This window comes from Hyperolius riggenbachi, chromosome 2 (genome assembly GCF_040937935.1).
Source record: "Hyperolius riggenbachi isolate aHypRig1 chromosome 2, aHypRig1.pri, whole genome shotgun sequence".
NCBI classification, from domain to species: domain Eukaryota; kingdom Metazoa; phylum Chordata; class Amphibia; order Anura; family Hyperoliidae; genus Hyperolius; species Hyperolius riggenbachi.
Window position 1 is genome coordinate 201082202 of NC_090647.1, and position 14278 is coordinate 201096479.

The following is a 14278-nucleotide window of genomic DNA, read 5'->3' on the forward strand; positions in this document are numbered from 1 at the left end:
GGTCAATAACAGAATGCAAAAAATGACCTAAAAAATTGACTCCTCAGAAATAGGAAAATGGAAATTGGAAATCGGTGGAATTGGTATTAGGCATAGGAGGAACCCGGAATTTTTTCGGAATCAGAATTCGGCATTTTCAACCATCCCTAGTTCTGAGGGCTGCCCTCAAAGCAATAACCTTTTATCAATAACGTGTTTAGCAATGTCACCCTATCCCAGTTTATATTGTGTTCCTTTTGAGGTAATATGGTACATTATCAGTGATCCAGACTCTTTCTCCTTCAGGAAACTTTGGAAAGCAATAATTGTTATAGTAGAGTGCCAGGCATTTGAGCTTATTAAGTTTCTACATTTGGCATTAATCTGTACTGGTGAGCGCCTGTGGTGAGTACTTATTATACCAAAAGCATTTTAACGGTAATTCTTTTTTTTTTTTTTGACAAAATGGATGCTGCACACTCATGTGTATGTATAGTAGTTGAAAATTTCAAAAAATAAAATCTATATTTTTGTAAAAGGTGCTATGTGTGGAGGGTGTGTACTGCCCAGCAATGAGTCATAATTTACAAATAACACAGTCAAACCTAAGCATTCTATGTCTACATCTAAATAAAGTCCTGCATTTAATTTTCTTATGTTAAATCAAACTTGTACCCAAAAAAAAGTAAACAATTTAATAAATTGTGATAAATTGTGTTGCTCCCATGAGGTTATGACATCACAGCTCTTAGTGGTCTTAATTTTCCTGCCCCCCCCCCCCCCCCCCCCCCCCCACACACACACACACACCCATGGCTTCCCTGTTAAAGGTATCCAACCAAATTCTATTTTTATGAACAAGAAATGTCTGGCAGCAGCAAAAGCTGAACTGCAAATTGCTAGCCCACCCACAAACCAGGTAATTTGGAGGCGAATCAAAGCCCACAAATTGGGCACAGCCATGGGCACCAATGTTAAAATGTGAAACTGGGTGCCGAAGGTGCCGGAGTTCGTTAGCGGTGGTGAAATTCAGCAATTATGCAGCCAAGCAGTTTAGACTCCAACAGATGGCAAACATGTATAACCTCCCTGGCTTTCAATTTCGCCAGGATTTCTGTGCAAACAGAGATTCAATTCATTTTCATAACCTTTTTTTCCTGTAACTTGACAACATGTGTCAAGCAAGGGTCTAGTATACAGTGCAGGAGAGTATTGACGCTTATGCACGTCAATATTGTTCACAGCATGTTTTGTATTGAGGTGTATAACCATCAATACCGCCAGGGAGGTTAATAATAGAGGATATCCTAAAAAGTTGTAGAACATCAGCAGAGCCAGGAAAGTAGAGTCTGGAGAAAAAGAGACCAGGAGAAGCGAAGGGTCACTTTCGTTTCTTAGTTTAAGTGACACTGAAGCAAAAAAAAAAAAAAGATGATATAATGAATTGTATGTATAGTACGGATAATTAATAGAACATTAGTAGAAAAGAAAATATTCACTTTTTTCAGTTATATAGTTTTTTATAACATTGCATCATTCTCTAATATTTGCAATTTACACATTACACTCAGCATTCAAAATGATTTTACAGAGCAGGCTAGCGAACTTTTGGACTTTACTCAAAACAAAATACAGTGACAGACACGTGAGATAATAAGCTTCAGAAGACAGAGCTCTCTGTCACTTTGAAAGTCGTGGAGCTCAGACACTTTGAGGAATCTCTTCCAGATATTGGCGATTTCGAGAAACTACTGTTGTGGAGACCACGGGTCTTCTCTTCTTGCTCCACATAGACTAATGAGCACAATGACTAGTATTAACATAAATATAAATATTTTTAATGCATGCCACTGCCACGTACACTTCTACCATCTGGTGTACCATGGCTAATGTAAGTGGCATTGGTTATCCAGAAAAGACATTATGTAAGTAACTGATTTTATGTACAACTCATTGGTTTGTACTATTGAATCTGTTACTTTTCTTCATTATCCTATGTACTCTCTGTAATCTCTCTCTCTCTCTCTCTAATTACCCCTGCTGACATTGCTGTCGCTGCAATAACTTGATTTGGGGTGATACATTTACCCAGCCAACTCATTTACCGGGCAAGAAATATAGGAACAAAGGTAGAATTACATTTAATTCCACTTATGGTATTTATCTGATAGCATGCCCTCATGGAAAAGGGTAAGAAGGTAAAACAATACACCAGTCCCTAAAGCCCCATAATTCCCCACAGCCCATGTCCATACCATGAACAAGGGACTATTCCCCATCTTCGGTACCCAAGAGGAGGTGGGAGCACTGAGCGGTGGGGAGAAGGGTAATGGCGATGCAGTGAATGGAGGGGGGCCCAGGGTGCCTTTAGGGGTGTTGGTATCCAACAAAGGGGTGCTATGGATGTCGGCCGGGGGGCAGGTGATGGTGCCAAGCCCCAGAAAAGCATCTTTAAATGTGCCGATATACGTTAAAGAATAATGGGGAGCTCCAGCAGCACATTTATAGATGCTTTTGTCAGGGTTTGCAATAATGTAATGTAGCAAATGCCAGTGGTGGGGAGCCACATGTGTAGCGTTCTTTGGCAGAGATCTTCAATCAAGGTCCAGAGGATATTGGTTTGTGAATATATTCATAGTTACATTTTTATTTCAACTGATTCCATTGTGGAAAGGGTTAATTAGTACCCCTATATCCATTTCAGTTAGTGGGGCATCTGGGGCAGATTCCATAATGACCCCCCCCCCCCCCCCCCCGGGCCCTCACCTCCTCCTGGGCACTGGAGGTGAGGAAGAGCCTCTTGTCCATGGTATGAACAAAGGCTGTGGGAAGAAAGGGAGGCGCCCCCCTACATGATAGACCATGTGGGCTGTTATAGCTCAGGGGTGGAGGTTCACACAGTCCAGGCTCTGAATTCTGGCTATACCGGCCTGCAGGGGTGACAAGGGGAGTTAAGGAGGTTTGGGAAAGGGGGCCCCACGTATTTTTTTTTTTTTACATATATATAATAGGTATATTTTCCAGGGTTGTAAAGCAATCCTCATCAAAAGCATTGCAACCAGCAGGAAATTCACTGCTGTTTCTGGGGATATATGTACATTTTCAATACCGACTGGTATCGTCTGTCAATTAACTGCATTTACATTTTTTTTTCACACCAAGATTTTAAAATTGATTTTCTAAATAACTGGTGAATTTCTGACCCTTGTTTCCAATATACTCCTTAACATACCTAGCACATTTGCAGACTATAGCAAGTATGGGGGCTTTGTTATTAACGGTGCAATTTGCTAAACTGTTTTAGTGAAAATTCGCAAAATCACCCAAAGTTTGAGGAAATTTGCATGAGGCTGCCAGAGGCATTCTCGCTAATCCCTATTCCTTAAAGGGATACTGTAAGGGGGTCGAGGGAAAATGAGTTGAACTTACCCGGGGCTTCTAATGGTCCCCCGCAGACATCCTGTGCCCGTGCAGCCACTCACCGATGCTCCGCCCCGCCTCCGGTTCACTTTTGGAATTTCAGACTTTAAAGTCTGCAAACCACTGCGCCTGCATTTCCGTGTCCTCGCTCCCGCTGATGTCACCAGGAGTGTACTGCACAGGCCCAGTATGGTCTGTGCCTGCGCAGTACGCTTCTGGTGACATCAGTGGGAGCGAGGACATGGCAATGCAGGCGCAGTGGTTTGCAGACTTTAAAGTCTGAAATTCCAAAAGTGAAGCAGAGGCGGGGCCAGAGCATCGGTGAGTGGCTGCGCGGGCACAGGATGTCTGTGGGGGACCATTAGAAGCCCCGGATAAGTTCAACTCTTTTTCCCCCAACCCCCTACAGTATTCCTTTAATGGAGGCAGTGTTGACACGATTTCAAATGTCTGAGGATTGGGCATTGGCTGTGCCGAGTAAGAAAGGCCTAAGATCTGCATACTAGGCCTCTACTACATGAAAAAGCATACTTGCAACACTTCAAAAATGTAATACTATCCAATAAACAGTGTACAGTATAGTTAATTCCTTTGGCAGTTTATGAACAAATAGTACATTAGGGTCATTGCTTTCTCTATTTGGGTGAGATAGAGACCCAGTGTTTGAAAATGGATAGGTCTGAGCATTTTTAACTATGATATGCTTTTTATGGATTAATAAAGGTCATTGCAATTACTGTGTTTCAGTATAAGATCTGATTAGACTTTATAAACTGGGTTTCTATGGCTGAGCAGCTGTATTCAGCACTACAACCATGTACATATTTAGATTTTCTGTCATCCACAATGACTTTACCAAGTCTTTATTGGTTATACATGGAGCTTGGCTCTCTGCTGAGCAGCACATCCTGTTCTATGGAGGAGAACAAGCAGAAGGCAAAGTAAAATAGGTCCTGAAAATTTTCCACAATGGTAGATTGCTGAAAAGGTGGGGGTGAAGTTGAGGAACTTGTGTACATTTATTAGACTGTCATGAATGATCCTGAATGATCTGTTCAGGCAACAGAAAAGACCTCTAATCAAAACGCCAAGCATTAGCTGAAGCACAATAAAGTGGGCTGCCATGGATATATGCAGCAGTGGAAAAATGTTCTTCTGAATGATGAATCATTATGATTTATATAGTACCATCTTATTCCATTGCACTGTACAGAGTAAGAACACAAATCTGGGGACATGAAATATAGACAATGGCATACACAAAAATACATCTAGGTATACGTCACGCTGTGGATATACCTATTATTTGTGTTGGATGGGATAATAACGGTGGGATCCAAGAATGAGATTGGCTTTGATGCTGGCTCCAGGGCTACCCCTATATCCATGGACTTGTGGAAATGACACATTTTGTTCATGTTAGTTTGGATCAGAAATCTTCATTTCTAATGAGCCGGGAATCTCTCTTTCAAATAGCGTGTTCTTGTAATGCTTAAAGATTTGAAAGAAACACATATGGGTGTAATGTACTATGTCCGCATGCACTTCGATATTTAGATTTTACTATATCTATTTTCTAACTCACTAGAATGACCTATTTACAAGACATTAAAACATATAATCATCATAATAAACTCAAAATATCAATTTAATAGATCTTTGCCAAAATCAGTTTGTTTAGTGTTTCTGCTCCTGTAAGCCGAACAGATGTGCATGGAACCAGAAGACTACATTGCGTGTTGTAACTTCAGAGAATTCACCCTTTCTTTAGGAATGAAATTGCAGTAAAGTAGCAGCCCAAAATACTGGTCTTTCCTGTTAAAAGAAATGGGAAAATACTAAAAATAGACACTATTACTATTCTGATTTCTACTTTCTTCCACATACTAGAACTTTAACATCAATTATAATGTTGATGGACATTATAAAGTTAGACTAGATTGTAAAGGTTTATTTATCACTTCAATATTAGTGAATAATGAGCAGATGAATTGTGGAAGGATGTTCATAAAATATATTTGCAGAATATTGACCTACAGAAGGCTCTGAAGTAGAAAGCCAATTGTCCCAGAAACAAACTTACACTTTGGGTGACAAAAGAGGGGAGTAGAGTGAGAGCAGTGCAGAGACACAGGCACAGACATTATTGTTGCACTGTAACCATCTGATTAACATGCCCCGGACACTTTTTCTTAGTTTACTGGCATCCTAGCAACTGCTAACAAAGAAGCTGAATTCTCCTGGGCGTAGGGGGACAGGGGGCAGGCTTTGATCTGTGTCGCCTTTACACTGAAAGAGAACCACATAAAAACACAAGTGGGATGGAGGGTGTTGAGACACAAGGACCAGGTAGAAGATGTATTTGTACTAAGCACAAAATACATCTGTCCTAGTTGCAGTGCAGTACTATCACACGTCACTCCTACCTGTGACATGTAACCCAGAGTGACCTCAGCTACATTGTTTTGGAAAGTATGGTAGTTAAAGAGAACCTGAGGTGAGTTATATGTAGGCTGCCATATTTATTTCCTTTTTTTGTGTGTAAAATAAATGTTTATTAAAGTTTTCATTAACAACAAAGTCAACATATAACGTAGAGACAGATAATACATCAAATGCAACAGGTACCCCCCCGCCCCCTGATCGCCCACAGCACCCCTCAGACCCCCCCCTGCCCACCCCCAGTCCCATGTTTACACCCAATCACCCCCCTAATCACCCATCAATCACTCCCTGCCCCCTGCTCCCTCCTGATTACCCCCCACCCCTCAGATTCTCCCCAGACCCCCACCATGTACTGTATGCATCTATCCCCCCTGATCACCTGTCAATCACCTGTCAATCACCCATCAATCACCCCCTGTCACTGCCACCCATCAATCAGCCCCTAACCTGCCCCTTGCGGGCAATCTGATCACCCACCCACACCAATAGATCGCCCGCAGATCCGACATCAGATCACTACCCAAGTGCAGTGTTTACATCTATTCTCTCCTCTAAACACCCACTAATTACCCATCAATCACCCCCTATCACCACCTGTCACTGTTACCCATCAGATCAGACCCTAATCTGCCCCTTGCGGGCACCCAATCACCCGCCTACACGCTCAGATTGCCCTCAGACCCCCCCTTATCATTTCGCCAGGGCATTATTTACATCTGTCCTTCCCTGTAATAACCCACTGATCACCTGTCAATCACCCATCAATCACCCCCTGTCACTGCCACCCATCAATCACCCCCTGTCACTGCCACCCATCAATCAGCCCCTAACCTGCCCCTTGCGGGCAATCTGATCACCCACCCACACCAATAGATCGCCCGCAGATCCGACATCAGATCACCACCCAAGCGCAGTGTTTACATCTATTCTCTCCTCTAAACACCCACTAATTACCCATCAATCACCCCCTGTCACTGCTACCCATCAGATTAGACCCCTATCTGCCCCTAGGGCACTCAATCACCCGCCCATACCCTCAGAATGCCCTCAGACCCCAGCCCTGATCACCTCGCCAGTGCATTGCTTGCATCTATTCCCCCCTCTAATCACACCTTGAGATACCCATCAATCACCTCCTGTCACCCCCTAGCACACCTACCCATCAGATCAGGCCCTAATTTGCCCCGTGTGGGCTCCTGATCACTCGGCCAAACCCTCAGATCCCCCTTAGACCCCCTTCCAAACACCTCCCCAGTGCATTCATTGCATCTATTTTCCCCTCATACCACCCCCTGAGACACCCATCAATCACCTCCTGTCACCCCCTAGCACTCCTATCCATCAGATCAGGCCCAATACAACCTGTCATCTAAAAGGCCACCCTGCTTATGACCGGTTCCACAAAATTCGCCCCCTCATAGACCACCTGTCATCAAAATGTTCAGATGCTTAAACCCCTGAACAGTCATTTTGAGACATTTGGTTTCCAGACTACTCACGGTTTTGGGCCCGTAAAATGCCAGGGCGGTATAGGAACCCCACAAGTGACCCCATTTTAGAAAAAAAGACACCCCAAGGTATTCTGTTAGGTGTATGACGAGTTCATAGAAGATTTTATTTTTTGTCAAAAGTTAGCGGAAATTGATTTTTATTGTTTTTTTTCACAAAGTGTCATTTTTCACTAACTTGTGACAAAAAATAAAATCTTCTATGAACTCACCATACTCCTAACGGAATACCTTGGGGTGTCTTCTTTCTAAAATGGGGTCACTTGTGGGGTTCCTATACTGCCCTGGCATTTTAGGGGCCCTAAACCGTGAGGAGTAGTCTACAAAACAAATGCCTCGAAATGACCTGTGAATAGGACGTTGGGCCCCTTAGCGCACCTAGGCTGCAAAAAAGTGTCACACATGTGGTATCGCCGTACTCAGGACAAGTAGTATAATGTGTTTTGGGGTGTATTTTTACACATACCCATGCTGGGTGGGAGAAATCTCTCTGTAAATGGACAATTGTGTGTAAAAAAAATCTAAAGATTGTCATTTACAGAGATATTTCTCCCACCCAGCATGGGTATGTGTAAAAATACACCACAAAACACATTATACTACTTCTCCTGAGTACGGCGGTACCACATGTGTGGCACTTTTTTTTACACATTAAGTGCGCTAAGGGGCCCAAAGTCCAATGAGCACCTTTAGGCTTTACAGGGGTGCTTACAATTAGGCACCCCCCAAAATGCCAGGACAGTAAACACACCCCACAAATGACCCCATTTTGGAAAGTAGACACTTCAAGGTATTCAGAGAGTCCGTGGCAGATTTTATTTTTTTTTGTCGCAAGAAAATGGAAACCTTTTTTTTGTCACAAAGTGTCATTTTCCGCTTACTTGTGACAAAAAATAATATCGTCTATGAACTCACTATGCCTCTCAGTGAATACTTTGGGATGTCTTCTTTCCAAAATGGGGTCATTTGGGGGGTATTTATACTATCCTGGAATTCTAGCCCCTCATGAAACGTGACAGGGGGTCAGAAAAGTCATAGATGCTTGAAAATGGGAATATTCACTTTTTGCACCATAGTTTGTAAACGCTATAACTTTTACCCAAACCAATAAATATACACTGAATGGGTTTTTTTTTAATCAAAAACATGTTTGTCCACATTTTTCGCGCTGCATGTATACAGAAATTTTACTTTATTTGAAAAATGTCAGCACAGAAAGTTAAAAAAATCAAAAATTCATGTCTTTTTTGATGAATATAATAAAAAGTAAAAATCACAGCAGCCATCAAATAGCACCAAAAGAAAGCTTTATTAGTGACAAGAAAAGGAGCCAAAATTCATTTAGGTGGTAGGTTGTATGAGCGAGCAATAAACCGTGAAATCTGCAGTGGTCTGAATGGAAAAAAAGTGGCCGGTCCTTAAGGTGGGTAAAGCCCACGGTCCTCAAGTGGTTAAAGACCATGCCTCCTGAAAAATAAATGTAGGGGTTCCTCGAGACCAAAAATTGTTTGCAGGGATTCCTTGAGATCCAAAAGTTATTTACAGGGTTCCTCCAAGGTAAAAAGGTTGAGAAAGGCTGATATAAAGGTATATTGCTGCATTTGTGTATCAGTAGAAAGAAAGAAAAATAGTACCGTATTTTTCTGACTATAAGACGCACTTTTTCTTCCTGAAAAGTGTATGTGTGTGTGTGTGGGGGGGGGGGGGGGAGTAAATGCGTCTTATAGTCCGAATGTAACCTGTGCCTCTTCCCCCTGTTCTTTATTCTGTGTCCCCGTTCCATACATACCGTTCCTGATGCTGTGACAAGCACTAATTAGGTGGCAGAGTAAGATTGCACATGCACGTCAGCAAAGCAAGAGTGAGAAAGCGTCCATGTCTTCCTCCTCCATCCCATGTTCTGCAGTGTCCATACGCATAAGCAGCCGAAGCGCCCGTCATTAGGATGTCACCGCCGAGATATGTACCAATCAGGCAGGGGGCGCTGGCCCCAACCGCCAATCACAACGCTCAATGCTCCCTGCTCCTATGCTAATAGGAAGCGCTGGTCTTGCGGGCGGGATGAAGACTTATCTTTGTGACCAATCACTGCACTCCGGGATGGGATGGATGCTCCAAGGAATGGCTTCTGACCGCTGGATACCAGGCATGACATCGGGAAAGACGGCAAAGCAAGAGTGCGTGTACGCACTCCAACCGCCAATCACAACACTCACTGCTCCTTGCCCCCGAAGTGCAGTGATTGGTCGCAAATATGAAGTCTTCATCCCGCCCGCGAGACCAGCGCTTCCTATTAGCATAGGAGCAGGGAGCATTGTGATTGGCGGTTGGGGCCAGCGCCCCCTGCCTGATTGGTGCATATCTCGGCGGTGACATCCTAATGACGGGCGATGTGGCTGCTTATGCGTATATGGACACTGGAGAACGTGGGGCAGAGAAGGAGGATGAAACGAGTGCGTAAACGCACTCTTGTTTTGCCGTCTTTCCGATGTCATGCCTGGTATCCAGCGCCGCGGTCAGAAGCAATTCCTTGGAGCATACAGGCTGCGGTATCCGAGGGTCACGTCTGCAGTGCCAGAGGGTCCAGTTAACAGCCTCAGCATCGGTCCAGATTGGTGTGCGGGTTAGTGGCAGAATTAGGCAGGGGGATGGTGGCTGGTAGACGGGGGATGCGGAGACAGCCAGCCACAGTGTTCAGGTGCTCTCTGTCAGGTTTTGGGGAGGAAGGAGTTGAGCTAAGCTCAGCACATTAATCATTAGGGGATCCCAAAGGGCGATATTGCAAGTCTCCTAGGAGGTAACAATAGGGACAAATGATGACCAAGGAGGTGACAAGGTAGGGCAAAGGAGGACATGGAGATAAAGGGGAACAGACAGGGACAGGAGGGCACAAGGATGACAGAGATGACACAGTGGAGACAGAGGGGTACACAAGAGGGACAGAGGATGACACAAGAGGGACAGAGGATGGCTCAAGAGGGACACAAGATGACATAAGGGGGACACAAAGAGGAGAACACATGGATGACAGAGGATGACACAAGGGGGAAGAGGATGGCATTGGGGACACAAGGATGACACAAGGGGGACAGAGGAGGACACAAGAGTTATAAAGGGGACATATAAGGCACAAGAACACCACAAGTAGTACATGGGGGGGCATAATAATTGGGGGGGGGGGGGGGGAATAGGGGGAGAAGATTCACAAGACACCCCTGCATCATGGAGGCACCAGGTTGAGTATATATTTTTTCCCCTGGTTTTTGGCCTCTAAATCTAGGTGCGTCTTATGGTCAGGTGCGTCTTATAGTCCGAAAAATACGGGTAATAGGGTGTAGAAAAGAAAGGATAAGAGAGAAAAGAAGGAAGAAAACGGTAGAGAGGAGGCAGGGAGGAAGAAGCGAAAGAAAGAATGAAAAACGAAAAGGGGAGAAAAGGGAGAAAGGGAAGATGCACTGCTCTCCAGGACGTCCCAAGGCCATCATAAAGTTAACTCAGCAATTGTCAACCACTCTGATGGAGCCTCTAACATGGAGGAGGTCAAGAGGGAGAGGCAAGCATATCAGTGGCTTTGGTAGAGTCACGGAAATTTCCTTTTAAGCAATACCAGTTGCCTGGCCATCCTGCTGATCCTCTGCCTCTACTTTTAGCTATAGACCCAGAACAAGCATGCAACAAATCAGATGTTTCTGACAATATTGTAAGATCTGACATGATTAGCTGCATGCTTGTTTCTGGTGTAATTCAGACACTACTGCAGACAAATAGCCCAACACAGGGCTGCAAGGCAACTGGTATTGTTTAAAAGAAAAGAAATATGGCAGCCTCCATATACCTCTCACCTCAGGTTCACTTTAAATCTCTATCCTTCACAGTTAACAGGTTGTACACAATCATTTTAAAAAGGAGATCTGCAATCTTTTCTTTTATGAAGATATCCAGAACCTCAATTATATTTGTTTTTGGTTTCAATTATTTGCATTTCATTTTCTACAGATAAATACACAATCTTGTACAGTCTTGGGCAGCACAGTGCAGTAGTACGCGCAGCACAGTAGGTGTTGTGCATAGTACTCTCGCCTTGCAGCGCTGGGCCCCAGTTCGAATCCTCGGCTGGGGCACTACCTGCATGGAGTTTGTATGTTCCCCCTGTGTCTGTGTAGGTTTCCTCCGGGCACTCCAGTTTTCTCCTAAATACCACAAGCATATAAATAAGTTCATTGGCTTCCCCTTAAATTGGCCCTAGACTACAGTAGACAAATGACTATTGTAGGGATTAGATGTTGAGCCTCACCGAGGAACAGTGACATGACAATATATGCTATATTAGGGCTGTGAAGAGCCTGGATTTTCATGGTATGTGACCCTAGATGGTGTTTATGTTGGGCTGAACAAGTATTTGATCTTGTTGTGGTTAATTAAGTACAATACAAATGTAAATCATACATAGAAAAACTGAATAAGATTTTTATTTACTTAAAGAGAGCTCGTGGTGGGCTCAAAAAATGAAAAAAAAAGTAGGCTACCTGAACCACAGGGTTGAGTGGATCAGGCAGCTGCAAAAACCGCCGCTCCTGTGGGACACAATGGCCCACTTTCACTTTTGTGACCTCTGGGTCACTGCGCTGAGCTGAGAGACTCATAACATGCAGGGAGGCAGGGGAGCAGCAGGAGGTGTGGCCAGGGAGAGAGGGCTGCCCAATTGCAGCTCAGGAAACCCTGCAGGAACACCCCTGGCGGGCGTTTTGAACAGGGAATTCATCTGCCCTGTGTTTACCTCCAACTTAGCGACTAATCTTGTTGCTAAACTCAGGGGGCTATAGTGTGGCGGGGGGGGGGGGGTCTGAGAAGATCGGCGGTTGGGGGACACAGAGCCAAGTCATTAGGCAGAGGAAATGCCTCTGTGTCCCATCTGCCCCCTGAAGATCCACCTTGGGTTCTCTTTAAAATCATTTCAGAGAATTTACAAGGCATCAAAGTACTATTATGGAGCAGCCCTGTTTCTCACAAGGGTGAGTCCACACATCCAATTTTGATTGGCAAATAACCAATTTGACCACTTCCATGTAGTGGAGTGGAGTTTGAGGGCCAACAGATTTGAATACTATGAACAGATTGTGTAAGTAAGCTCTCATATTACATGGCAGTGGTAAAATTGGCCAAACATTAGCCAATCAAAATTAGATGTGTGCACACAGCATAAAGGGGTACATCTTGTAATGATGTTAAACAATGGTTTAGAATAGGCAATATGAGAATGAGGTGGGCAGACACTTGGGATGAAACAAGTAATTGTAGATTTGCTCAATGTTTTGGCATAGTGACCAGCAATGAATTTGAATCTGCTAAGTCTACCAAGTGCTTATATATAAGGGATGGCAATGCCAAGGAAAAGCATGTGATCAGTTTGATCAGCTGATAGATTTGTAAGGTTCTGATTTGCTGTGATGAATTCTTGGTTTAACACATGATCATGATCAGCAAATCAAAGCCTTACAAATCAGGTGATTAAACTAATCACGTGCTTCACCATGCTTTCTAAGCATTGCTATCCCTACTTATATATAGAGATGGCCCGAACGGTTCGCCGGTGAACAGTTCCCGGCGAACTTCCGTGGTTCGCGATCGCGGCGAACCGGGAACTTTTCCGGAAGTTCGGTTCGCCCCCATAGTGCATCATTAGGGTCAAATTTGACCCTCTACATCACATCAGCAGGCACATTGTAGCCAATCAGGCTACACTCCCTCCTGGAGCCATTCCCCGCTTATAAAAGACAGGCCCCGCCAGCCAATATACTCACTCGTGTGTCTGCAGTAAATAGAGAAGGGACAGCTGCTGCAGTGCAGACTCGCTAATAGGGAAAAATTAGTTAGGCTCTTGTAAGCTTCTTAGCTTGTTCCTTGCTGATTCTTATTGCTAAAATAGCACCCCACAACAGCTCTTTTGAGAGCTAATCTTGTTCTTGTGATCTATTTTTTTTTGTGTGTGTCCCACTGACACTTGTGTTGCATAGACAGTCTTGATAATCCATCGGAGGTTTGGGCCATCTCTACTTATATACTGTTTATCTACAGATTGTATGTGTGTCATTAGGTGTGTATGGAATTCAGCAGGTCACATGTGTTGTGCCACCAGGTTAGGTAAACATGGAACAGATACCGATCAGGGACTGACCATTTCTTTTTTCTTTAGGTATTAGTATCAAATGCATTCTATGCAAACTCTGCTTATCTCTTTCCATAACATTTCATGTACAGTCTCATCCTTTTATCAACAAGTAATTATAAACAGATTTTTCAAAGTTTGAAATTCTCAGCGACTCAGTGAATTCTTTTTTGTTTATAAGGCTTTATATTAGTGTAAAAGGGCGTAATTAGTAAAACAGACAGTATAAAGCTATATATACATCTATACTATAAATAGACAGAGATACAACAATGACACAATAAACAATGCCAAGAAAAAGATAAACTGAGCAAAAATAAAACAACAGGTAACAGCAGCCTCTGTGACAAAGGGAAACCTGGCCCTGTCTCGTCCCAGAGAAATTAGAAGACACGATTATTTTTTATTCTAATTCTGCAGGTGGAAGCATTTTAGTAGCTTTATTACAATAATAATAATACAATAACATTTGTAAAGCGCTTTTCTCCCATATGACTTTTTATTGTAGGATTTATGACTAAATTGTCATTTTGCAATGATTATATCATAGAACTGTACAATAACAATGAAATGACCACTGCTAACCTGTCTCATGAACTTTGTGATGAATGAAGTGACTGAAGATTTGAAGGTTCAGAATTGTGACCAGCATTGAATATGCATCTGTGAGTCTAGTGATTGCTTGTATTCTGTTTATCTACAAATGGTGTTTGTGTCATTAAACCTACATTGCATAGAATTCAGCAAGTCACATGCTCTT

At 43.4% G+C, this 14278-nt stretch overlaps 1 protein-coding gene across 1 annotated transcript in view; it reads right to left on the reverse strand.

Moving 5' to 3' along the window:
• CLYBL (citramalyl-CoA lyase) overlaps positions 1-14278 on the reverse strand; it is a 511709-nt gene that overhangs the window by 22036 nt on the left and 475395 nt on the right. The window lies entirely within an intron of this gene.